General features: G+C 39.1%; 1 long non-coding RNA gene across 1 annotated transcript in view; it reads left to right on the top strand.

Annotated features, from left to right (window-relative positions):
• Nucleotides 1-890: 890 nt before the first annotated feature.
• The window catches only part of LOC118330809, a 93,805-nt gene continuing 66,872 nt past the window's right edge, over nucleotides 891-27,823 (top strand). Inside the window, exons 1-2 of the long non-coding RNA XR_004796851.1 lie at nucleotides 891-1,083; nucleotides 2,320-2,400. This is a non-coding gene — a long non-coding RNA (uncharacterized LOC118330809). The remainder of the gene's footprint in view (nucleotides 1,084-2,319; nucleotides 2,401-27,823) is intronic.

Genomic DNA, 27,823 nt, shown 5'->3' with positions numbered 1-27,823 from the left:
GGTCTTCCTCTTGAAGTCTTCTGTCACATTTATGGCTTCAAACACTAAGCACAGCCTTTTTTTAACTGACTGCCATGTCTTTAAAGCTAGATATCTTTTTTGTACTACATTAGCATGAGATGAAGGGCAGTGCGTCTGATGCAAAGGAAGCCCTGAGAAGGCTGGACCACAGACACTATGAACTTGTTTGTTGCTGTACACCAAAGGCCACCGAAACAAGCTAACCACTTTCAGCTCAGGTGAAATATAATGTGTATAGTACCTGCATATTTATTGGCATTCTTAGTGCAACTTAAGACAAAACTAGTGCTTGAAATTTTATGTAGGCTATATATATATTTCTTAAATCACAGACGGAAGTCAAATTTTAGATTGATCTTTAAGAGATGGTGCATGCACATAGGTCCAATTGTTATCACACTATATTCAAACTGCTCTCATCCTCAAGTGAGGTGGACAGACAGATATAAAACCCATGAACCTCTAATTGTCTAGAACTGACTCATCTATCAATAAAAGTTTAGCCATCAGCATTACATAGAATTAGAAGTTTTTTTCTATCTATCTATCTATCTATCTATCTATCTATCTATCTATCTAAGGATACTCACCTAACGCAGTGTGGATGAAAAATGTCTTGACTGCACAGTAGGGAACATTATATGAATACACAGTGTTTTTCGGTAATAATATATCCTAATATTTCCTCCAAAACTTCAAAACACGTAGGACCTGCAAATAAATTAAATTAACAACTCAATTCATTCCAAAAAAAGTTTAGGTTTCAAAACTTATTTTTAAAAAAAGGAAAAAAAAAAAGAGTTTGTAGATTTTCTTGCATGCTCGGAAGGCTGCCGTGACGGAGGAGCTCCACAGCAGAGGAGAGGAGCTCCTGCAACCGGAGCGTCCACTGAGCGGCGCCGCAGCCCGCAACTTCCACAGCCAGTCAGCCAGTCAGCCAGCCAGCCAGCGCTTCCTCCCTGCAACACGCTGCAGGCCAATCCGCTCACCCACTCCTCCGCGTTGGGTTACTGTGACAAGGGCCCTGTCTGAACCACGACTTTTAGAAAGATAATATTACAGGTAGGTGCAAGCCACGGACCGTGTCACTATCGATAGACAAATTAAGCATTGAAAAACAAGACCGTGACCCAGAAATTCTCGCTTTAATCGGGTCACCGTGCTCGTTTTCAGCACTGAGTGATAATGGCACCTCTCACTGTCCTTAGCATTTGAAGTCCCCTTACCGCAACCTGTAGCTTTTGGGGCAGTGAAAATTGTCCAGCTGGACGCCTTGTATTTTCCCCTATTGGTGCCTTTGTCTGTGTTTTGAGCCATGTACACCTGCCTGCTGATAGCTTTCAACGTTTTTTTTTTTTCTAATCTAGTTGAAGGTCAGCTTGCCCCTCTAATGAGCTACAGTGAGGATTTGTATCAGCAGAGCCTCAAACCAAGGATGTAAATAAATGTGTGCAGCCTTAATTCACTTGTAACTGTACTATAAGTTAAATGAAAGTATAAAGAGTAAAGAGCCATTTAAAGACACAAGAATGGACTTCTGATAATTCAGTCACTTATTGTTCACTTGGGTGTTTTCCTTATCAGCCTCTACATAGTGGTCACGAGTTACCGTTTTAAAGAATAAACTGCAGAATCGACCACATTATTCTGACCCTCATGTTAACTCTGCCATGCTCGAGGAGAGTACTTATTAAAGTCAAGTGAAAAGCTACAGTAAAAAGAAGGGTAAATCTCTTACACTTGCTGGGGTTTCTTTATGTTGCACATGGGGGAGACAGCCTGAGAAGTCCAAGTAGGCTTGTCGGGTGTCGAAAGAAATGCTTAGATGCGAGCTGAAATTTCTCTGAAATAGGCCGAACAGAGAGTCTTTTGCTCCTACAGGGTTTTGTTCAGGGTTCCACTGAGAAAGCCCAATGCAAAGTGGGCCTACAGCCAACTGGGATGGATTCTAGGGTGGAACCTAAACAGATGGGAAATAGTATAAAGGTGAATACAAGGTCAATCTGAGCTTCAGTGATAAAGCTGTGGGCACCGCTTATAGCAGTGTTTTAAAAGTTGACTTAAGAAAACAGATTGTGTGGTCAGAGTAAACTCTTAAGACCATATTGGAGCCTTTTTTTCCCAGGCTTCCTTTGTCTAGATTGCCACAGGCGGAAGCAGCAGACACCAAATGGTCAAAAAATTGTTATCATTATGTTTGTCTGGAAATCAGCAGAATGGGGGTGTTGATTTCCAGCGGGTGGGTTTTCCTTTGTCCCTTTTTTTTTTTGTTCTAACCCAGATTTTCATGTTTAACAGGCCCACAGCTGATCCATCCCCCAGTACACAGTTGAGACAGAGGAGGTTAAAGCACTCTGAACGCATGGGACCATATTGCAGGTAATTAATATGTCAGCTCAATGATGAACTTTGTCAATACATCTACCACCACACTTACTTGTAACTGGAGTAGCTCGTGGGATGCTGCACAGAGCACAGACTGAGAGTACATTTGTCCATTAGTAAACACTTCATAGTGTGTGTTGTGATTGGGGAGGTAGCGGGGCTCCTCTCTGTCCAGTTGCAGTCATTTTTGCCCGTCACCTCCTCATTGCTGTAAAAACACTTGCTGTGGTTTGGTAGATTAACAGAGAGCCCCCTAATGGAGTAATTACACCGAGCCAAACATCTATTTTTCACCTGTGCTCTGCCATTATTCTCTGTCCCCTATCCACTCCATTGGAAGTCACTTACTCTCCTTACAATGAGTTATCATTGACTGCCATTTAGACGTTCTGGAGCAATTTGTCTTACTGAGGCCACGCGCTGGCCTCATTGCAAAGAACAATCATTCTCCCTCCAATATATAAAACATTCATGGGGAAAAGGAAGAGAAAATGCCCCACAAACAGATAGTAGAGAGTGGCTAATAGATACTATAAAGGTGACAGACAAGGAAAATAATGTAGGAGATTACTGGAGCAGGAACAAGCCTGCACAACCAGTACAAAAGCTTCAGGGACTGTACCGCTGGAAAAAGAAATCCTTCACGAGACAAATGTGTTAAATGGGTAGTATGGCAGCTATTGGTGGTGGTAATTGCTGTTGTTGCAAACAAACTATTAGTCTCAATTTAAATTTAAAATCTAAATCTTCAATTTGTCATTGCAATTCCCTATTTTTTTCTTTCATTTTGTGTCATATTAAGTAAATGTTTAGCCATGAGATCATTGCATGTATTGGGTATTATGCTAGCGTAATATTTACTGTAACATTTCAGTTTTACCACTCAGCATGTTTTTGTCTCTTTTAGGTTGGTTCCTCTTTGACTGTGCTTGTTATTGCTGGTTATTGATTGACTTCAAGTCCTTGATTCTCCATTCCCAGCTTTACATCATTTGTTCCTATGTAGTGTTTAAAGAGGAAACCATTTTCATCTTCTGGCCTGTAGGTCACTGTCATTGTACCCAGTAGCAGGCTGAATTATGCACCAAACTAATGGGATTAATGTTGACAATATTACATTGAATCTTCAAGAGATATAAACCATGTGCAAGGTTGGATTTCTCCTTTTGTGGGAATAGATACCCTGTTCTAATTTAGCCTTAGCCTTTTCAGCCTAGTCATTTTAGAACCTCGTATACAGAATATTATATCTGCTGATTTTTGAATTTGACACAACTATTCAGTAAGCAAGCATTCATTTTAGACAGTGGCTTAACTGCTGTGCACAGTCCAACACGCATCCCATTCAGCCTAACTAGAAAGGGTTAATTACATTCTTAACTGAGTGTTTTGTTAGATTAGTCTCTCTCACTGCTTAACACAATGACAAATAACCATTATTCTTTTTCTTGCACTGATAATCGGGACAACTTAAACATTTCTTACGAGCACAAGTGAAACCATTAATCCTCAGTGATACTGCTGATAAGTGGTGACTTTGGAGTAATGGCCCTGTCACCTTAAAAAAAGAGAACATTTTTACAATTAAAACAAGATGCCCATTATATTTTGTGTGTCCTATCACTTTGTGTCATCAGGTGGGATCTGCCACTGCTAATAGACTGCTAATAATTCAACAGATTATTGGTTGATTATGAATATTTAGAAAGACATCCTAAATGATCCGTTTGAATACATATTGTTAGTAGAAGGCATGACCTCAGGAGAAGAAAGATGCAGAATAGAACTTTTGATATTTAAATTTTATTGTGATTGTGCCTTTCTGATTTGGATTTATTGGATAGGTCAGAGAAGAAAGCGAGAATATGAAGATTTGTTTATAGAAGGTGATAACAAACGTCCAAGGTTGCTTGACTTAAGTTACAAGCTATTTATTTTACTTTTTACTATTTACTTATTAATATTGAATGAAAGCTAGAGCAGCTTTCAAGCTAAAATGCCACAAATTTGATGGTTTCAGCCTCTAAAATATGATAATTTATTGCTTTCCTTGTCTTATTTCGTAGTAAATGGAATCTCTTTGGGTTTTTGGAACTGTTGATCTGACAAATAAGACATTTAATGACCCCACCTTGGGTTCTAAGAAGTGATCCCCAATTGTCACTATTTCTGATGTTTTATTGACCAAATAATGAATGGGCAAATTAACCAATAATAAAAACAATCCTTACTTGCATCCCAATTGCCCTGCTATCTGCAACAAATGTATGAAACTTGTTCTGATTAGTTGTTAATCTACAGCTAAAAATGCTTGAATGCTACAAATGTCTAAAGAAGGCAATAAAGGTAAGTGTTGAAATTCATGAAAACCCCAGCTGAAAAGTGATGCTGCATGCAGGCACATACCAAATAATAATATGTCTGATACCACAATTAATAGAAATAGAGCATGCCATATATACAGTGATAGTAATCAATGACACGTACGACGTCTTACAACTATGCATGTTACGAACATACGTAGACTTTTATGTCCTTCAGTTGTATTCGAAGACATTCCAGCTTGACTACAGTGTATGTTGTTGTGGTACACCAGTCACACTGTATGACTCACCATGCACCCTTAATGTGGACTGGAAACAACGTGATAAGTGTTAACCACCAGTGCTATAAGAGAATATTCAAAGACCTCACACAGGCTAATTGAAATTCTCTCAGTTTAATCGTCTTCTCCATCATATGTCCTATTTGTCATTATGCCTGTCTCCAGCACTAATCAGTTGTTGATGTAGCAGCATAGAGGTGTTTCACTATAACTGACAGGATGATAATAAACACGCATAATTGAGTTTTTGATTGATTATGATTTTAGATTATTTGCCCATTTTTATTTAACCTCTTCAGGTACCTTGACATCAAGGGAAAAAATATTAATCGCACTGTACATTTGGTAAGGTTATATTGTTAGAAAATGTCAATTTGGTAATAATAACACAGTTGGGTTCTCTTGGACTTAATGCATTTATTAGAATAAGATGAAAACATGCTTACTTAATTGCTCAAGGCTGCTCAAGATGAGAAAATCTGTTCATATCATCAAGCACACTGACTAAAACAGGACACTTGCTGAGAGTCAAAGTAGAACTAATTAGCTAGTTGAATATTTCCAGAGTTATCACACATAACATCCTTAAAACAGATGGTGGAGAACAAGGCTCTTGCTACCTGATTTAATCCTTATATGTCATTAAAGTAGAATTTTAAAAAGGGATTATCCAAACATTTTAGCTGAAATTGATTGGCATATCTAAACAATTACAGGCCACACTCAGAAACCTTTGTCTTTCTCATTTTAGAATAAAATGTGTTGCCACTCATACAGTACAACTTGATATAGAAATGTCCAAATATATTCATAATGTTGGTTTAGGAATCTTAAGGTTAGTATTGGCACCCATCGGTGCTGAGGGCCATCTGGCTTCATCTAGAGAACCAGCTTTGAGAAACTACCTCAATGTTGTTCATTGGTTGGAACCGTGAGTATTATAATGCATTTTCATACTTCTTAGCTTCCTGCTATACTATATCAGTATTATTTCTAGCTCTTATTGACCATCTAGTGTCTCATTCTACATGCCAAACTCACCATTCTTTGGAAGCACAGTTCCAGGCACTTGATACTTAGTATTTCTATGGCCGTAGCTCTGTTTTGATCAAAGAGGTTCAGGGGCCTAAGTTTCAAATCCCCCAAAGCCCATTTTGGCTACTCTTTGTTTAGCCCATTGGCATTCTGACCCCATGCTTCTAAGACTTTGAACTCAAAGCTTGGAAAAGCCCTATCGCTTCTTTAAACACATTATCAGTGGGCTAGGTTTTAAGAATATCACTAATCATCTTAAGGTTTTAGTGCAGTGTGGCAGTATCATTCCAGGTCATTTACTGGCATGGGCACTGTAAGAAATGTCATGTGAAATATACAACAACTTAATGGCAGCCAGTGTTTAGATTTTGTCTGCATTTCATATTAGAGCAGCTTCTACGCTGCTGAAATAATTTGCTGTAAAAGTGAAATATTTAGCAAATCGTTTACGTTTATATAACTTTGGAGTTATACCAGGTTGGGTGTAGTTTTGTGGAAAATATGGCACCTGAAAGAAGTGCGGCAAGTGTGGCGTGACTGCTTGTAGTATTTTCCATGTTGCATCTTAATACAGGGTGCCCAGTATTTATTTACTTTCATTTCACTTGTTTAGCTCTGAAAATGTAGCTTTTGTGTCAGATTAAAACTTCATCAGGGAACTTGGCTGTGTTAATGCTACGGTTTAATAAATAATTTATTACTTATTACTGCATTAAAAAACTGGCATGGACTGCATACATTTTGAAAGGGTGATACAGCTCATGCTCAATTATAAAAAAATTCTACAAAGTAGAAATATTAAAGGATTGGATTTTAATAGAACCTGCTTGATGGGAAGTGTTGCATAATCTGCATAGCAACACTTAAACTATGTTGTTTAAAGTTAAGCTGCTTATTTATTTAATTATTTTGCAGAAATATATATATTTTTTCTAAATTTATAGTTTACTGTTTGTCTTAATGAAAGCAGTGGAATTATTTTTGTCTTAGTACTAGCAAATTTTGGCACTCACAGCAGTGATATGAAATGTGAAAGACACCATATCAAAAAATCATACATACAAATACAAAGTTTGAAATGATTTCTTAGCACAGTCTGAATTTTGTCATGGTTTATTTCATTATTGGCATATGTTATGTTGTCCTATTGCTGATCATGCTCTTTGTCTAAACTGAATTGTTTGTTCAATTGCATTGAACAAAAAAAAAACTGGCCAATCAGGTATGTTTCTGAACACACTGGGCACTATCTGAATAAACAAATGTCCATATGTCACATGCATCTGCTTCATCCTGTTGAACACTACACACTACCTGCAGTTCAACATGCAATAGTTGATGATAATACTAATTATTACACAATTATTATTATTAATTCTTTAGCCTTCTCGACTAAAAAAAAACAAAAAAAAAACAAGTCTTACAAGTCTTGTGAACACATAGGGTCATATCTATGAGCAAGGTCTTGAAAATATATGTTTGCACATGTGATTGCATGTAAGTCTGTTTGTGCCCCTTAGCTCCTCTCACACCTCTTCAATCTCATCAGCCCCCCTTGCTAAAATTTGGCACCTTGAATCACATAGTCCTCATCTGGAAATATTTCAGCTGCATCTCTGCCACCCTAAAGGGAGCTGAAGATAAAGGAGAAGAAGGTAAAAACACACCCTGTTGTGTGAATCCTAGAGAAGGCCTTGAACCCTGCCATTCATCCCTTTCACTTCATCAGTTGAGTCTAATTGCCAGAGAGGAAAGGATACCAATTGTTCCTTATCCTCTTTGGAGCCTCTGAGGCATGAAAAGCGAAAGGCCTGCTTTTGATCTTTTTTTTTTGTTAGTTTTTTTTCTGTCATCCCCTACTATCCTTTCCCTTAGAGTGAGACACTCTTTTCACACTGTGCCCCCTTCTTCAGCCACGCAAAATAATTATCAAGCTCTGCTTCATCAAATAATGGTAGATATTGGAGGTCATGACGGGGAGGGCCAGAGGTCTGCAGGGGTGGCCCTAAGATGTTGGTGGAGCTCCCAACTCATCTTAGAGGCATGCTCCTTAGCTGTGGCTACCTTTTATATACCTTGACCCCGGTTTTCGTTTGTCTGTCCTAATGAGACCCTCTCATACAGGCAATGCAATAGAGGTCTTGCAATGGCAGGGTTGGGAGGCCAAAGTACAATGAGACACAGGGCTGTGCTCAGACAAGGGCGCATCTGTGCTATCTTATTAAGCCTTGGAAAAGAGCTCATGCGTCTCAACGTCCCATAGGCGTTGAGAGCAGATCTATTGACACCTACTTGTCCTTTGCGGTCAACACCTTTCTGTGAGGACGCAGGCACACCCAAGTTCTTGTTAGAAGTAATTCTTGGCAAAGTATTTAGCAGGGCAGAGTGCTTAACTCGGTTTGGGTGGCCATGTGGCACGAGGATAAAGAATGCGGTTTTGTAATGATGAAAAATTCCTTGGAACTAGAGAAATGACAAAGGATGTCAAAGACCGATTTGTCAAAAGCAAACAGTCCTTGTATGTAACGAAGGACACCAAAAGTCTTTTTTTAAAGCTTATTTCCACACTTTTTTTATAGTTTCAAAAACATCATCATGTTTTAGAAATTGTTTATTCAAAACTGTTTTTTTGTTGTTTTTTCGTTTTCTTGCCTTTACTAATAGTCTTGGCTATTATCCATGCCCAGAAATTTGTAAAAAACTAAATGTTAATAAGTTAAATGCTAGTTAAAACCCCTGATAATTTAAAAAAAAAATCACTGTGTAAGACACAATGAGACTTAATATAGCCAACCTAATCACCTATCTGACTTACTAACAAAAGGGACATGAGTGTATACTATAAGTAGTGTAAAATGACAAACAAAAACACAAGTAGGCAAACAAAAACCTTTAAGCAATCATGTTAAGCACGCCTAACATCTGAGCACTGTGCGAGAACAAAGCAGGGCTCCTGTCAGTGCATCGATCCACTCCTGAAGGCACACACATCCATAGCTCTCTGATTGCTCCCTGCCTCTCGCGCCTCTCGCTCCCCCGCGCCTCTAACTCTCTGTGCTCTGGCTCCTTTCTGAGAATGTGAGTATCGATCTGGCCTACTTCGTTGGAGTTAACTCAGTGATAAAACCTGACCAAGGGCTTCCAATGGCCTAAAAGAGTTGGGAGTGCTGGCGAAAGGGCGAGATGATAAAAAAAAAATAAAAAATGTGTTCGCTAAATTCATAAAAATATTTGTCATAATATTAAGTTAGTCAACTGTTGAGTTAGCGAGAAGATGCAATGAGACAAAATAGTTGCTTAACTCGGATTTGAATCACAGTATTAAAAACCATAGACTGTTTATTTAAAAATGGATGTAGTCTTTGCGATGTCAACCATAGGTTTCTGAAAAACTGTTGTGAAGCTCATTGTGGTCATCTCTGGCCGTCACTATCTTGGATGTCCATATACCGCATAGCATAGCTGAAACAACTTCTGGAACTCATTGTTTCTTACTTGTGCAATAGAACATTTGAGAAATATTTCTTTGAATACTTAAATATTTTTATTGTATTGTATTTTATGCTAGTTTATAGTGTTTATTCAATCCCGTCGAAGGCATCTACTGTATGGTACTTATACTGTATTTAAATTGTGTCTAGAAAGCTTTGTGTTACTCAGGCATATATTTTGGTAGAGCTTCACAAGGCACACAGAGGTCTCATCATAGACAGCATAGCTTGTATTGTACAATGATGAGTATATTGAGCAAAATTGGTTACACCTTCACAGAAAAACAACCTAATTCGCAGACTGCAGCATTTGCAATACCAAATTAGTGGAAGTCTCACTGACTTGACCCAACTGGTTAAAATACCAGTTGTATCTGAATTAGTCAGGATTTTCATTGTGATCAATGTTTTATTATTAAGAACAAATAACAGCACTATCTTAAATGAAGTAGTAAAGAATATTAACTATTGTAATACTATTGTTGTGCAGTCTATTGTAGATCTGAAACAATATTTTTTTCTCAAGAAAGCATGCACAAAGATATCAAAAATCAGTGTTTCTTAAAAAAAGTGACTCATGTTTTGTGTGTCAGTGTGTGTAATCGTGTCTCCAGAGTGTGATTACATTGTATGTCAGTTTGTGTATATTTTTGCAAGTGTGTTGTGCTGTCATGTTTGTAACATTCCATGTGGGAGGGTCTGTTGATAAGTAAGCCATCTGTAGTGTTCTGCCGAACGACATGTTGTAAAGCGAGATTTGAGAGTGTGGAGAGACTTGACTTGACAAATCTTGGCACATAATGAGACAGAAGGGAGTAAAGGCAGAAGTCTGTCCAGAGATAAACAATTAGATTTGTCCCTGAGGTAAAGGCCAGGCAATGCAAGGACTCTCAGACTAACAAAATCAATATGGCTTCCAGTAAGAACACTCAGGGGGTAGAGTGATGAAGAGGTTATCATTCATTTCTCAGATTAGGACACACATACACAATGACAAACAATAACGCTTTAAAAATCGATATGATCGCTAACGTGAAAGCTGCTTGTCCGTGATGTATACATTTGAAAGTCAACTATCCGTCAAACATCATCTGTCTAATGAGACATGATAACATAGATCAACAGGGATACTGAACTGAGCCAGTCAAGCCAGTTTTCTTCAACAGCCAATTGTGAGAGGATCTTAAAAGAGACAGCATTTGGGAATGATATTTTCACACCCCCAGATAAAACCATAATGGAGCATGAGCCACAGACAGAGTGGGCAGTCCCTTTGCGTTGCATCCCCTCTTAGGTCCTGCCCAGACTTGAAGGTCTAATCTAACATCTCACCACTGTTCCCAGCAGGCCTCACAAGGGTAGCACTGCCAGGGCAGGGAGGGGTGGACTGTTGGCTGCGTTGTGCTTGCACTGGCTTTAAACAAGGCAACAAAAAGAGGGAGTGAATGGTTTTGGGGTTGGAGAGGGGGCGATCACAACTCGTGTTCAACTCCTGTTAGGCAGGGATGTCTCCTTAGAGACACTGAGTCGCTGACCATAAAGGTGTGAGTCTGAGTCGTGGCCAGCCTGTCGCCTTGTCCCCATGGAGACAGCGATGTGGCACCCCAGTGGGCTTGTCTCTGCTGTGGCCCGGAGCAGCAAGAGCACTTGGGGATGTGGCCTGGCCATCACCTGGGCTCCAGGGGACCAGGAAGCACTGCTCTGATGACCTTCAACAACCTGCCAGTCTGTCATCTCGGCTCAGGGAATAACAAGAAAAAAATCAGCTAGGGATTTGTGTAGAGACATTGTTTACTGGGCCATTGTATCTTTGGAGGAGGCTCTTTGTTCCAGTGGGAATGAGCTATAGGGGACGTACTTTTCACAATATTAGCTCAATTGGTATTCTAAACTTTCCTTTGCCTGTATTACCCTTTCATGTCAAGACAATATGGGAGATTTTAGACAATACTGTACTTTTGTATGACTGTTATTTTCAGATTGGTTAGTAGAAATAAATAGAAATAATTCAGTTTTATTTGTATAGCGCCAAATCATAACCGAAGTTATCTCAGGAAACTTTCTGTATTGAGCAGGTCTACACCATAGTCCTTATAAAAGAGAGACTCAATAATTCCCTACACCTGGCTGAGTTGGTAATGGGTAAAAGTAAATACACATAAACATAATTAGAATTAGATCATATTGATTTTTGTGTTGTTGCTCAGCAAATGACAATTCAATCTAAATTAAAATGTGTTGAATTTCAAAATGATTATAGATAATATTGCATCATGGAATGCTAAAAAATACAAGGGGAAAATATTCATTCTCGTCCTTTATTAATCACCTTCGCCTGATTAATAATAAAAGTGCAAAATGCCCTTCACTGTCTTCAAAAGCCCAAGTATATTATCTTGTTTCGTTCAACTAACAGTTAATAATATTCCAATTTCAATAATGTCAAACAGGGAAAAGAACAGTTGATATGTTTTCTATTGATCGACTAATTGACTGAAATTGACGTTTCAGCCCTAGTGAACACTATTAGATCACAATACTAACCTAGCATAGGCTACTTTAAATAGTAGTGTTGTGTGTCTTTAAAATACACAAATCTTAACGTTCAAGTCACCATCACTTGGGCTTTGTTATGCATTGTATACCTTATTGTACTTATGTAACTCTTTTATCTCAGGTCTCAAGTCTCAGCTACACTAGAACACCACAAGTTTTCAACAGAAGGGATTTTATTGGCTTATAAAGGAAGACAAACATCAGAAAAAAGCTAAATAAAGCTTGCTGTCTTCTTACGATTCAGAGGTGCATCACCACAGAAATGAAGAATTCGACATGATTACATACATAATCAGGAACATCAAAGTAATTCCTTTATAATGTTATAGACTATTGTTGGTATCACTGTGATAAATTATTGCCAAATGGGATCTCAAATCTTCTGCATTCGAGTGTAAAGCAGCGCCATCCAAACCAGTCCCTGGAGACACTTGTGTTGCATTATCTGACAAACCAATACAGGAGATTCTGTGGAAAAATCTGTGCTTTCTTCCTTTCAGCCAAAAAGAAAAAGGATTTTGAATGGAGTGGTGATTCTTTATGCAGAGCTGAGACGCGACACCTTCCAGACGGTGAGAGATGGCGAGCCCTAATAATACAGAGCTGTACAATGGTTCTGACAGCCGAGCAATAAAGCAATCAGGGTCCCAGGCATTCCAAATCTCTTTACCGCCCACCCTCTAACAGACTGAGAGATGGGCGGCTGACCTGTGAGCTGTCAATCATGGGGGGGATACCTGCTGGAGCCTGATCAGGGAGAGCTGAGGGCACCAGTCCATCAGATCTGTTTTCACACTCCAGACACTAACATTGCAAGCATAACCACAGACACAAAAAACCCCACTGCCTCGCTCTTAATTAGGAGAGTGTGTGTTGTTTGGGAGGGGGGAGGAGGGGGTCTGAGTTGTTTGGTTTAAATGGGTATGGGAGTGTCTTAGATATAGGGGGATAGTAAGTGGAATCCCAGTGAGACAGAGAATAACCTTTTCCCTTGATTTAGGAATCAGGCATTGATCTGTCACGCTGTTTTGTACAAGCAAGAGCTCTTTCAGCATTGCTTCTCAGTATGTGTTGCTCTCCAGTGCGTGTGTGTGTGCGCGCAATACGTGTGTGTCCGTGTGTGATGGTTGGTGGGTTGAGGGGGAACGGGGGGGGGTTTAAGTCTTGTTCATTAGCTGTCTGTAGCCCATTCCAGCAAATAGATCACCATAATACTGTGGTTAGTTAATGGCTTTCTGGTGTTTCCTCTAGAGTCTTCCTGTCTGAGGGCTGACTGCTAAAAACTCCTCCACTGTTTTCTCCTCCTTTTTCCAAGTGGGGAGTCTTGTGTTCTGCTGCCTAACTCAGACAATCGGCTTCAGCCAGCGGCCAAGTCTGTGAGCAGTCTGGCCGCATGGACTCACATTAGAGAACTAACAGCAACATCACAGAAAACATGCTGATCTGACATTCTGTCTCACTGATGACTGGAATCATATCGGTTCTCCACATTAAAACCTAGTCTGTGACAGGAAATGTTCTCAAAATAAGGAGATATATTTTTATGTGTCCTCCGTTATATTTTAAAATTTATGAAATGTGACATGAATGTGTAGATAAATACGAGCTACATTAAGGTGAACATAAATGGAGGCTGTGATGATATTCATTTTCTTCCTGTAATCACACAGGTTCAATAAAATGCCTTTTAAGTGCAGTAAAAATAGTTATCAGAAGAGATATTGGGATATTCATTGTTATAAATTCCATCCAGCACTGGTCCAGAACAGATAGCTCAACAACTACTGGCTGGATTGCCATGAAACATTTTGGACAATGTAGGTCCAGATAAAGTAAAGCTCCATTATCTTTTACATTAAATCCACACACTGCGTTTAATGTGAAAGGGGCTAAATTGAGTTCATGTTGGAGTTAAAATCATCAGGCAGCCAAAGCAAAGACTGAGATGCCAATGTTCCTCTGTTTGTGCTGAATCAGTAACATCAATAATGACTTAATTCCACACTGAAAAGCAGCATTTCACTGCCCTTTCTGGTTAAAGGTTTTAAGGCTGTTGCATCTCTGACCACATCCAGCATCACTGATGTTGGGCGTAACCAAGTGTGCCAACAGTGTGTTACAGTATACTGACATACCCTGCAGTGCGCTTCTGTATCACTTTAGATGCAGGCCAGCAAAAACAACATTTTTGTATTAGTAGTAGTAAGTATTAAAGTAAGTAGTAAGTAGTCTGTGCTCTTGGTTTGTGTTCGTTTACAAGATATTGTCTCTGGTGAGGCCGTTGGAGGAGACGGAGGGGATTTTCTTTTATCTAAACTGAGGGTTTAAGGATTGAGGGTGTTGTACGGTATACAGATTGTAAAGCCTCTTGAGGCAAATTTGTGATATTGGGCTATAAAAGTCAGCCACTGACCGTAAAACACTTGGTTTGAGCCAAACCTCAAAATAACCACATTCACACAAAGAGTTACTCAGAATGTGTGTCCAGTTGGTCAATATAGGAATTCTGTGCTTTATAGGTAACATTTATTGTGCTGTTCCACATATACAGTAAATAATTCCTAAGGCATCTTTTGCTAATTGTGATTTATTGAGCAGTTTGTCTCAAAAATTTGGTTAATGGACAAACTCGAAAGGGTTTTTGTTTTTTCCCGACAATGGATAATACTGTTTTGAGGGTTAGAGGAAATGTATGTAAACCTGATCACACAGTCGCCATCACCTTCTCATTTTGTCATCAGTGTAGTTCCTAACTGAGGGTCTAAACAACAACCTCATTCATTAAACTGTCTGTGTGAAATTGTGAATCTTTCAAGAAAAAGTGAGTCTGTCTCTAGGGAAACAATTTATGTGTTACTGTAGGCTTGGGAGCTATGTATATTCTTTTTGACATTTTCAGATGTAACTATGAAATAAGTCAATTTGTTTTTTCTGACATGGGACATGAGTTTACTGTTGCTAGGCAACTAACAACAAAAATGGATGTCTGTTTTCTTTTGTACATTTCGGCATAATGCTTTGTGATGAGAAAAAAGCAAGACAACGGAAGAAACTAACTTGCATTGGCTCAGACTTTTTTAAGTTAATAAGTGTGGATCACTTCTCATGAAATCTGACCTCCTCAAAGTTATAAACACAGCAGTGGTCAGCTTTGCTCAGGTAGAGTTAACAATGTTCAGACTAAATCAATACTAGGAGTTGGAATATGTGAAGTACTGTAGCTCGTCAGTCTATAAAGTGGGCATCATTACTCTCATCAGATATCCTGAGCTTTGTCAATGTGAGTGTCCATAGTTTGTCATTATTACCATAACTGGATTGCATGTATGCGGCAACATACATGCTGAGAACAATAAATACACAATGCCATTTTGATATCATTAAGATTATTTTTGAGAGTAATTTGAAGTCTTCATCCAAGTACTATTAAATGTGAGATAAACTGCCTTACTGAAATATCTCTTAGTAAGTTGTATGCCATTGTCTGCCAAATTTTATTTAAAAAGTACACATGTAGTGTTGTTATATTTTAATATTGGTCAGTTATTGAATGCCAACATTGAGTCACCAGTAACTAAATCTATAACGTGAAAAGTCTCTAATATTATCTGATGTTAAAAAATGTCTAGCAAAGTTTGGTTAAAACATTAAACCATTAAAACTGAAGAACATCTGTATAATTTTATGTGACTTCATGTGTGTCTGTGTGACTCTTGAGTGTTTTTAAATAAGAACCCTGAAATCTTGCCCCTCTTTTGGCAAGCTTGGGATAGCTGTTCTACGAGTGGAAAAGTAAACAGTCAATGATAGAAGATGAAAGGAGTATATGTAGGTTGGATTTTTACCTCAACCATATTTGACAATGAATGATGAGTTTTGCAGAAGTCTTTACTTAAACTGTCCCTCAGTGGTGCTCTGTAGATCCTCCCCCCCACCCCCCCGCATCTGGGAAACTAGATCACTTCTGGGGCCAGCAGCCTAAAGTCTCCAGTCCAAAGAAAGGCTTGTCTTGTTCCTTCCAGATCTCTGATGTCGTCCTTTACTGAGAACATGTACGTATGTGATCTTCTGCAGCTGGAAGAGAGGCCCATATGCATTTTACATCATCCTTGGTTATTTTTGGGGTCGGTGAGAAGCAGGCTTTACTGGACCATTCACAATCTGACATCACACTGAAGTCTGGTTGAGACTGGATTTTATTTTTCTTATGCTCCTCTCCATTGACAGCCATATCCTCCAAACACATCATGTGTTTTACATTTTTATATCATACTGTGTGACTAAACTTAGATGTCTGCACTTAATGTTTTAACCTGATGTCAAAACTTGGTTTGGTGTACTGCCAACGTGTGTGGTTCATTACATAAACATAACAATCACTACTTTTATAGCTAAGTAATTTTGCAAATCTCCTAGTTTACATACTGTAATTCAACAGTAACTTTGTGAGGCGTCTAAAGGTTATAATGTGTTGGAATATTTACAGTAATGACAACAGTGGTTCTGTGTAATGAGCTGTACTTTCATTGTACTCAACAAATTGACTAAAGCATCAAGTCAGATGTAAAAAGGATTTCTCATACTTCAAATGTGAGCCGTGGTGACCCTAGTGAAATCGTACTGCTTTCCATTTATTAAAAATGTTCGAAAATGAATCTTGTTGGAGAGTAGAAAGAAAGTAGATTATGTTCTAATCCTACTGGCTGCCATCTTGCTGTAGTCTTCGTGTGAAGTTTTGTTCATTTTCCCATTTCTCAACTTCAGCATGAACACACAACAAAACAAGCAAACCTGAAAGCCTGCCCCAACAACTTATCCCTTTCATTGGCAGCTGATACACATACAAGAGGTTGTCTTGGCTGAAAAAAGCAACTGCTGAGGCGTTGCTGGACCTCCAGACCTTTGTGACCAATGGCGTGTCATCCCTCACTTTGTCATGTTTAACTAAAACCAATCCCCATTTAAAGCAGCATCCATCAGTGTTAGTTGAGAACAATGACAGATTGCCTTTCTGCAGCACTCAAAGCATCTGGATCCTTTCTCTACTCCCCCTCTTTTATTTATGGTAAACAGCTTGAATAACAGCTGGGCAATGGGAATTTACAAGTTAATCAATTGTTTGTTAGGAGCCACAGCGATGCCCCATACCCAACCATCTGCAAGTTAATGTTCATTTACCATGCTAATTTTCCCATAGGCAACAGCATATCTATTGATTTCTTCTTGAGAGATTTATCCACACTTAGCATTATGAAACGCTTAATATAGAAAATGACACCTACATTAAAAATGTGAGAGTGTTTCAATAAGTCTGTGAGGAATAACATGTTAGGCCTTCGGCGTAACTGAATTCAGCTGGTGCTGATAAACTTCTGCGCACGGTGCCAAAACAACAACAAAACTATGAGAGCTGCAACATTCTTCCAGAGGGATGTCCTAGAAGTCATATTAAGTTTCACACTGATGGTGCGTCTAGGTAAGCACTGTTTATCCTGGACACTGTGTTTCCTGTTAGAGTGAAGTTGTCTTTGTCTCTCCTCCCAGGTATTTGTGCCTGTGGCAGGGTCTTGGTCTTTTGTTTCCCTCCTGCTCCTCCTCTGCATCACAAGACGACCCGCATGCACACGAGCTTCAGACAGGTCAGTCACAAGTATCCCTCAACACACAGTCAGCAGTCCACATGATTGGCTCTTGCACAATGTCAGCACATTCCCACATTCTATCATCAGAGACAGCTGGCAAAGAAAAGCTGATTTTAATTGTGTTTGAAGTTAAGACTAAGATATGTTTTATGCTTCTGTTCTTTAAAATGTTTAAAAGTTTAAAAAAAGAGATAACACAAGAACATGAACATAAGACAAAAAATAGTATCTACTTCCCTTCGCCCGTGACCCACCCACCCCCAGAAATAAGAAATATTATTTAATGAGAAGGCAGAAATTAATCATAGCAGCACAATGGAGCAGAAGAATCTCTGAGAACATGTAGAAATTGGGAAACATTTTTCTATTACATCTACTTTATTTGGCCGTGCTATCTTGGCAGCCTTGAACCAGTGTTAGGAGAGGGCACCATTTACAACTATGCTGTGAGCACTGGTATTCACCTTTTCCTATTTCCCGGTTGCAGCACAGAAACCACACGCTACTTTATTTATAATACAACCAACCTCAGTGTGTAACTCTTGCCCCGTACTCTTGCTCGCATCACACAGTGAGGTCACTTCCCTCTGCACCTCCACCACTGCTCTTGCATTCCAACATGGCTCTAGGACAGCAGCCCAGCAAAGCTCTATACTCCTCAAATCACAAAGAGGCCCAGATCAGAGCCGAGCTGGACGTGAGCCAGGATCCAGGCCTTCACAGCCCAGGCAGCTGGGGGCAGCCTATAATAAGTGGGAGACAATGAGAACTAGCACACCTCCCACGCTTTGCATGTGGATGTCGATCCAGAATTGAAATTAAATGGTTTCATAGGTTTTCCATAGGCCACTCTAATTATGAAAATATGAATGTGAAAACCACTGGTGGGTTTAGAGTGTGTGTATATATACATTAAGGCTGTATGTTTAACATAACAGACCTCAAATTAAGAGAATATGTATTATTCAGTGCAAAGCTGTAAAGAGCAAAGATTTATATAGTACACGTGAAGGCATAAAAAGAGGCTCACTGGAGCTTTTGATTTTGCTGAAACTTGCAAAACTATTTATTCACTCATGTCACTGCTTATGAATTCCTAGGCCAACTTACTTTTTTATGTGTTACCTATACTATATAAAATCCATATTTAACTGCACCAGACTGAGTTTACTGTAAAAACTGGGCAACTGAACAGTTTTTCATTTTCCAGCAGTCATCAAAAACATGTATGTACAATTTTTCTTTTCACATGGGAAACTAGACATATTAAAGGCCTTCTGTTTTAATGAATAATAATGAACAGTTCACTGTGATGTAGAAGGCGGTGGTGCTTTAATGGTCCCTTGTAGCCTCTTAAGCCTCTGGTGATAAATCTCACACAGCCTCACTCGTATAACTAAAACCCAAACCTCATTCAACTTCACATCCATCAGTATTTGGCTGAAAGCGATGACAAAGCACTTTCAATTACACCAGTAACTGACTCTGGAAACAGTTCATAGCAGGGTCCAGGCTTGAAGACTAGGTGAAAAATACAAGGGGGGGAGGGCAGAGTGGCTGGTAGGGCATCCGTTTGACTCGCTCCCAAATAATAAAAAGGGTGGTGTGACTCGGTGACACAAGGGATGCCGCCAGCATCACGAACCCAAGGACAATTCACCTATTTTGTGTGCTGTCACCCCTGTAGTCTGATTTATGGTTGGGACATCCTTCCTATGACCCGTTCGTCCATCAGCTTGCCGCTATAAGGATACTCTGGTGATTAGAGGCTGAAGTATCAAAGCCTCCTCAGTCAGGGCCCTTGTCTAGTACCGGAGGGCCTTGCGCTACTGAATGGGGAGTGTGGCAGTAGGGAGGGAGAGTGTTGCGGCAGCAGAAGAGTGCCATTCTTAACCCTGAGCACCAGAGGATAGAAGAGCTTTTTGAGAATCCATCAACCGTAAATGCTTCATTCTATAATGTTGCTGTTTTCTTTTCCATTTTTCATCCCAATTTCTAATTATATTATGTGGAGTGTGTGCTCTCTAAAAGTTAACATGGCAGTGTTTAATTGGAGTGATTTTACTCATAATTGCATGATCCTCTCTACCACTTTTGGCTTCCACTTTGTTTGAATAAGCAGGCTAATTTCAGCATCCATCCTCAAAATTAATCAGTATAGCATACTTAATATTGAAGTTCAAAAATGAAATAATTGGGAAAAATGTAAATCTGCTTTGAATAATGGGAGCCTTAACCATCAACAAAAACAGCAAACCCCAACAATGACAGCACCAGTCCGGGAAACATCTAATGCAACACTAGATAAGTGATGATCATTTTTCTTTCTTTTAAAACGCCTTTATCACATAAATAAAAACAGAGTCTGATCCTCTAGAGTGCCTGATCTTTTAAAGCAGCTCTGACTCCAACCCCCCTGATGAAAGGCCCACACTAACATCAGGAGTCCAGAGCCTTTACTCTCTAACTCCAGGCAATTATGACACAGAGGAGATCTTTGCCTTCTGCACTCAAAAAGAAGAAGAAAAAAGGCATCTCTTTTTTCCAAGCTTAGTTGTAAAAATAAGCTTGCTCTACTCAATTGCAGTCACCCTATGCCCTTTGCAATAGCAGCAAGGATGTATCGGAACAAGCCATGGGGCAAAACAAATCACTTGTGATTTACAGAATTATAAAGATTTTAATAGCTGCAATGTTTTTCTCTCAGATTGGTCTTTATTTCCAGGAGTCAAAGTTTCCTGGGTGCCCCAGGCTTTTTAAAAGCAGTAATTGGCCAACAGAGAGACTTAGGATCTCCCTGAGTGATTGAGTGTATTTGTTGCTATGAACTTGAGGGTATCACTCTAAAGATCACAAGTCCAGGTTGTGAGAGCCTGCAACTTATCAGGCACAATTCAGTTTGCATCCGTGGAAGTAAGACCACTTTTCCGTACAGTTTTGTTTTAAGTTTCAACCTTTCTGTGGAACTTGAATTTTTTTTTTGCTGATTAGTTATGTTTCCAAATAATTCAGCATAAACTAAGGGGCTCTGGTTTGTGAACTAAGGACAGCCTTGAATTAATACAGAATAATTGTTATGATGGAGGGACTGTTATTCTGGCATGTGAGAAAAACAGTGGTACACAAAGTTCATCTTTATTTTTTGAAGTGAAAGTATTTCTTTGTTTTTACCAGGCAATGAATCAGCACACCACTTTTTTTAACCATAAAGCTTGTTTTTTTAGAAAGTCGGGCAGTAGCTCCCCTTATGCAGTATAAACTACTACTACTGTAGTCTGCATTATGCTGACAATTTATGAAACATATTAACTTGAAATATATATCAACAGTAAATACAGTGTGTGTGTGTATATATATATGTATGTATTTGCTTGTATGTGTTATATTAATTAACGGGTCAAATGTATTTCTTGTAAATCTTAAGATATAGCTAAAAATTTTACTTTGCACATCTGCAGAACAACTCTCATAATGTTGAAAGCATGTGCTAAGTGTTAGAAAAACAAGCCTGTCAGTAGCTAAGCTATATTAAGGAAATCCACCAGGGAGGCATAATCGAGTTTGACTCTCTACCGGTGGTCTCCTTGTTAGTGTTGTGAGTGTCAGAACTGACAGTGCAGGTAGCTCAAATGCCACTTAAGGTTTTAGCTTCAGTGGCTTTTGGAAAGAAATGACCATGACCTGTGTAGCTTGAGCCCACATCCCACACCCTTTCTGCCTGACAGCTGCTCAATGGCAAGTGTCTGCCAGCATGCCGAGGGGAACGCTGCCAAGCAGCCGGAGATAGAGATGATTACCACATCCCTCTCTCCCTCTCAGCCTGCTCGCTGAAAACTGATACCTACTAACAAACTGCTGTCAACATGTTAGCGAGGCAGAGAGAGTGAGAGCAATAGTATGTGCTGTGAGAGAAAAAAAATGGAGAAAAAGAGATGTGTGGGAGAGTCAACGTGAGGAGTCCAAACAAGTTAGGATTAATGACATTGAGACAAGTTTCTTTCCGCCGTTTTCAGAGCTAATAGTAGTGTGGGAGACTTGAAGAATGCAATCAACGCTATAACAAAAAGCCTGGTTAGTCAAGAACTCACCTACAGAGTGATGATCAAATGATGAATGTCAGACAATGTAGTCACAAGGTCAGTAGCTTTCAGGCTACTGTAGCTCATCATGCAAAATTATGTACATCCATGTGCAGTCATGAATGCGACTGTAAGAGAAAGGATTTCTTAAGTAGTAGGTTTACTTTTTTTGCTGTAACAATTATAATTGTCAAGAGTTTCTATTTTTTTCTGGTGTTGTGCAGCTATGCAAATTGCTTTAGACCTTTACTCCAGTCACTTAAAACTTAGGTTTTCCTGCTGAGTAAAGAATAAATGCAATTCTTCCAGAGAAGAGTTATAAATGTCATTGTTTTTGAATAAATCCCCCACGGCGCCACTCTAAAGTGAAATAAAGGAAAAATCACAGCTGACATATATTTTTTGAATTGTTGTGGAGGGGGGACAGGAAGCAGCATGGAGTAGCTTGAATTATTGGTAATTAGAATATCGCTGTGCTTAATTACAAAAGATTTTGATTGTCTGATTTTCAGCAGAAGGCCTATTTTGCTACTATCTTAATACACATTTGTTTTTGAAGATTGGGAATGACAATTATGATAATGTGCATCCCGGCATGAAACACTTTTTTTGTCAGACGAGAAAACAGGACCTGTTTAGTAGACGTAATGCATATGTAGATTCTTTGAAAAATGCAAATTAAAGACATTGTAACAATATTTTTTGTAATTTCAAAATGAAGCTATTTTATTCTAAGATTATTTTCAGGGCACTGCAGCTTTATTTGAGAGTAGTGTGACAGGATACACATTGAGGATTTAAAAAAACAAAAGAACGCTTTTTCTAATGTGTCATCTAAATCACCCATTGTTCTGTTCTGTTCCTTAATCACCCTGCCAGACTGTGGGTTAAAATATACTCAGTCAGGTATTCATTTTCCTAGCTTGAGGTTATAGCTAAAAGTTTTCTGCTAATATGAAAATTGTTAATTACTTTAAAAAAAGTATCCAGAGCATCATTCAGCTTGATTCTAAGACTGGGCTCTGTAGAGGTTGTTGATGTATATCTTATTTGTGTATTTCAGTTATTAATGCCACAAATAATAATAAATAAATAAATAAATCAGGGACAAAATAAAACAGTACACAGTAATTCACTCTGGAACTTTGTTGAGCAACAAGATGAGTATTTCTCTAAAAATCAATTTTCGAGAAGAGACAATGGAAACAAACCTAAGTGCTAGTTTGAACCAACCCCATAAGGCTTCCAGGGAAACCACCAAGCCTAAGAAGCACTTTATTAGCCAGCAGGGGGGGGTCAGGAGGACCAGCCCTGTCATTGATTGAGGTTGGAGGATGCATCCACAGCTGCACTTTCTCTAAATTTCTAAGAGTAAATATGCACCTTTGAAGTGGGGGGTGCCTAGGAGCACTCCTCTGCACAGATTGTGTGGGTTTCTGTGGGGAGCTGTAGTTACGGGAAAGATCAATGGACAGGGCATTAGGGGGAAGAGTACACTACACTGTCCAGCCCTCCAGCCTACAGAACAACTCAGCAGCTCCTAGATGGCCACTATTATTGAGCTCAAGGCAGTTTAATTCTCTATGCTGTTTTCTCAGACTGATAAATTTCAACCTTTCCGGCTGCAAAATGTATTGGAGAAAAAGATGAAATATACTGTGAACTTTTATATACAACTAGAGTTTGGTTCATATTGTTCTGCTACCACACTTTTTCTTGACACACATCAACTTCTGTTCTAGTTGTGATCTTGAGGAAATCTGTACAGGTTTAAGGAATAAATACATTTTAAAATGGCCCCTGGTTGAACACTATGTAACTCTACTGTAGCATGGTCATTCTTGTAAGGTAATCTGGTTCCTATTTGTATACTGTTATCTGGTGATAATCATATGGGTCTACTTATTCAACAATTTCAAGATAACCATGCTCCCTGTACATTTTTAAGCTTTTTAGAAATTAATCAAATTATATTTTTGACTGGAATACTCCAGTCTGCATAATTACTGACTGGAAAACTCCTTTGTTCACTTTGTGAAAGCATGGAAAAACCCATATCCTGCTCATTGTGGGGCTGGATATGTGTACTTGTGGCAGGCTTTAAGTGCATTATACTTGTGCTGAACACACAGCTTCCATATTGTGGTTTGTAAAGTCTATGGAAAATCCTTTTGGGGTAGCCACACTTCCAGATGAGGCTAATCTGCTCGTGGTGGGTACAGAGTGATAAGTGAGCAAAGATATTTAAGCCCTTTCTCTTCTACTTCTGCTTTGTAATAGCTCAAATTCAGTGTTCATTAGATTGACATATAAAGTAAATGCAACAGTGAATAAACTTTTAAATTGTACAAAAATAATAGAAATGATATACTTAATGCATCATTGTATTGACAGTTAATTTTAATTAATTAATTTAATTTATTTGGTACAGTAAATGCTGTGTTGTCCCCGAGACGAGAACGAGAAGACAACATGTATCATCTCCGCAGAGTGTCAGAGTGTAGTGTCTCTGCGCTCCCAGGTGTCATCAGGGTTTGGCTCCACCAGGCTCGGAGATACAGCCAGAGAGAGTTAGCATTTACAACCCCTGTCACACTCCACAAAACACTGTGTCACTCAAGCACAGCCTGTGTGGCAGCTCTGGCATTAATGGAGACGTTGACATCTTCCGACAGAGTGTTTATCTAATACTAATGCTAAGCAACCAGAGCCAGTCGCCCCCACATGGAGCCATCGAACTCCGCCGCAAACCTCGGTGTCTGGCAATCACACTAGCTTCCCCATTCATCCTTCAAGACTTATAGAATTCATAACAATGGCTTTGCTGCTGCTCCATGTCATTTTTCTTTTTTATCATTCAGACAGATATTTCTCACACACAACCTTCAGCCCAAATGTTTCACAGGTGCTCGAGACAAAGTTGAGTAAATTTCTGACATATTGGAGGAAGCTTCACCTGTGTATACTGGCATGAATCTTCGGCTGAAGGTGTTTACATATTTCTGCTGCAATGTTATTCTCCGACATTTTTTTCATTTTCTTCACAGCCCCCCTCACACAAACACACAGACTGTTCCTTAGAAGGGGAGATTCAAGCTTGTGTTGCGGGAATATACGTAGAATCAGCATTAAGATTTAAACCTTATGAGCACTTTTTTAACTTTACTTTATGAAAACACCTTTAAACAATACATTTTTTCCTCATTCATACACTGTAAATCATGTACATAAATATTATTTTATAATACTATTTTTTGTAAATTCTGTTAAATAAGTTGTCAATAAAATACATAACACCAAACTGTAGCTGTTTTGAAACATACTGTGCATTATACAATGCACAAAAGGCCGCAAAAATTCCTATATATTACTATATGTATCAGAGACTGATGATGGGTTCATGAAGTGTATGGAGCTATCTTTAGAGGATTGATTTCCCATACTGCCACGCAGTTGGCTGCATTTCTATTCCATGCCTGTGGCTCTGTGACCCCTGGTTCTCCTTTGATGTGGCAGGCAGAAGCACAAACCAGGATGAGGCAGAGAGGGAGAAGGCTGAGGGATAGCAAAAGGTGAAACAGTCTACAATAGGAGGGGGGTAGAGATTTTTCTTGTGGTGCAGGTTTCTAGGAGGGATGAGAGGACGGGATGAGGGAGTGTAAAAAGACTGGTATGAGTTTGCAGGGAGCAGCGCGAACCAATGAAGCCATCATCTGACAGATCTGTGAGAGTTTGCACTGAGGGCGGGTTGGTGGTGGGTGGGCAGAAAGGATGCTGGGCTGAGGGAAAGGGATCGGGTGATGGTGGGGGGTTGGGAGAGGGCATGACGGTGGCGCGAGCTGATAGAGACGTCAGCGCCGCTTCAGTAATCTCACGACGGCTGGCCGCAGCGAGGGGCCATCAAGGGGCCCACGAGAGCAGAGGCATGATAGAGCAGACCACCCCGACAACACTAGCAGGGGGCCAGGCAGTATGGACAAATCAAAGCGGGAAGAAGTAATTTTTGAGAAATTACAGAAATCTCCATGGAAATTAGCATGAAACACTTTCTAATCTCTTGCTTTTCACCATGGACGATAGGGGTCAGTGCTTCAAGTTCTCCAGCCCTTGCTTTCTCTTTCTCTCTCGCCCCATCCCTAATTTCATTATTCCCTCTTGATTTTTTTTTTCTCCCTCCTGCTTTTTATGTATACTCATTTTACAGCTTGACACTCCGAAATTGCCCCTCCCTCCGCTCATATTCTTCAACCATTCATTTGCTTGAACCCTTTTCATTGACCACAATTAAACGTTTAGATTTCAAAGGCAAATCAAGGGAGAGCCAAGCCATGCCCTCGGAGTGACACAGGATCAAGCTGTTGGGTGCTTTGGAGCCTCAGATGGGGTGAATCCCCCAAGATTTGTCCTCTGCACCCTTCCTTTCGTTCTTGTGGTGTCTGTCAGAGCTCAGAACACTGTTCAAATGAATGGGAGGAGTGAGGCACCACTAGTTGTGACCATGTGGTTATTGGTAATCAACAGCATTTATAGCAATACAATGCCACCCTGAGCCATAATTCGTCTCACTATTGCTTGCGATTTCAACAATACGGGACAAAACACACCTTTAGAAACTGTTTGTGGGATGGTATTGTAGATGTGAATACCAGAATTTTAAATTGCTATGCAGTTTGGGTCTTTTCATACTTTTGTTGAAATAGTTTGGGTTTTGATTTGCATTGAGCCTTTGCATTATAAATTAGATCAATGAGGAGTTTTCACGCTGCCAACTTTTTATGGAGTATAACAGTTAACTATTTTCATGTTTTAATACATGAAAAACTCAATTACACTGAGTTTGGATATAAGTATTACATGGATATAATAAAGGATTTTTGTTATTATCGAGACAACAATATATTGTTATATATTATGATGGTTATATATACCAAATATCTTACAGAAGAAAAAAAGATATTTTATTTTGCATCCATGGCAACACAGAGTGTTGTCCTCTTTCATGATTGTGGTCATATCATCAAACATTGTACTAAACAGAGCCGCTCGTGTACTTTGATAGAGAATGAGACTTTGTTATTGTGCCACATGTATATTATTCCTCTTTGTGTGTTCTTTTCAAGGCGGGACAGAATATTAAACTTATTTGGGTAAAATAAATATAGGAACATCACATTTTGCCAGAAAAAAAAAAACCAAGCCTGAATAGTGTAACATAACACACTCTACCTTAAATCCAGATAATAAATACTTGAAATTATGCCATTTGTCAAATTCAGTATAAAAGAGTTATGTTTTCAGATTAATTATTAGATAGAATTATACATTTTAAAATGTTTTACCATCCCACTGCCCCGCTATTGGGAGACAGCAAAGAGAATGAGTTGCCAGAAAATTCAATCGAGGCATATCCAAAAGAGACCAGGGTCTCTTGAAGCCTCAGTACAAACAAGAGCCAATGAAAAAAAAAATTAAACTGGGTCATCTTTCTGATCTGTTGTACTACAATATAGGAAAATAATTGCATTCAGTCACCACAGTAACAATTTAGCTGAAGTTAACTAAACTGGTTTTGTAGTTTTTATCAAGGATTTGAAGTTTTTTATGCAGTTTTTCTTTAAATTCATTGAGACATGTTCATATTCAGAAAATGTAATTCTGGTTCTCTTCGTCATTGTCATCATGACATGTTGCTGAATGATTTTTGTGAACTTACAATGTCAAATCACTTCCACAAATCTCTGCCTTATTAAATAAAGATGCACACAAATTCACTAATGGTACAGTAGACGAGATAGAAATAATGGGCATTAGGTCTGTCCATAATAGTGGCATTTGATTAGCATTACATTGTATGCTGATTCATGGGGAATAGCTATAGAGTAACGGTGGTAGGGACTTAATTAGAGTGCTTGCAGACTTGGCACATTGCAGTGACAAGCAGTAGAAATGTGTGTAAGATATAGAAACCTTTCTAACCTCTAGTTAAAACTCCTCTTCCGTTCTAACAGT

The sequence above is a fragment of the Morone saxatilis genome, unplaced genomic scaffold (assembly GCF_004916995.1).
Source record: "Morone saxatilis isolate NCDOM2014 unplaced genomic scaffold, NCSU_SB_2.0 Contig2, whole genome shotgun sequence".
Taxonomy (NCBI): Eukaryota; Metazoa; Chordata; class Actinopteri; family Moronidae; genus Morone; species Morone saxatilis.
The sequence above is the reverse complement of the archived record's forward strand: the minus strand, read 5'-3'. Positions and strand labels throughout refer to the sequence as shown.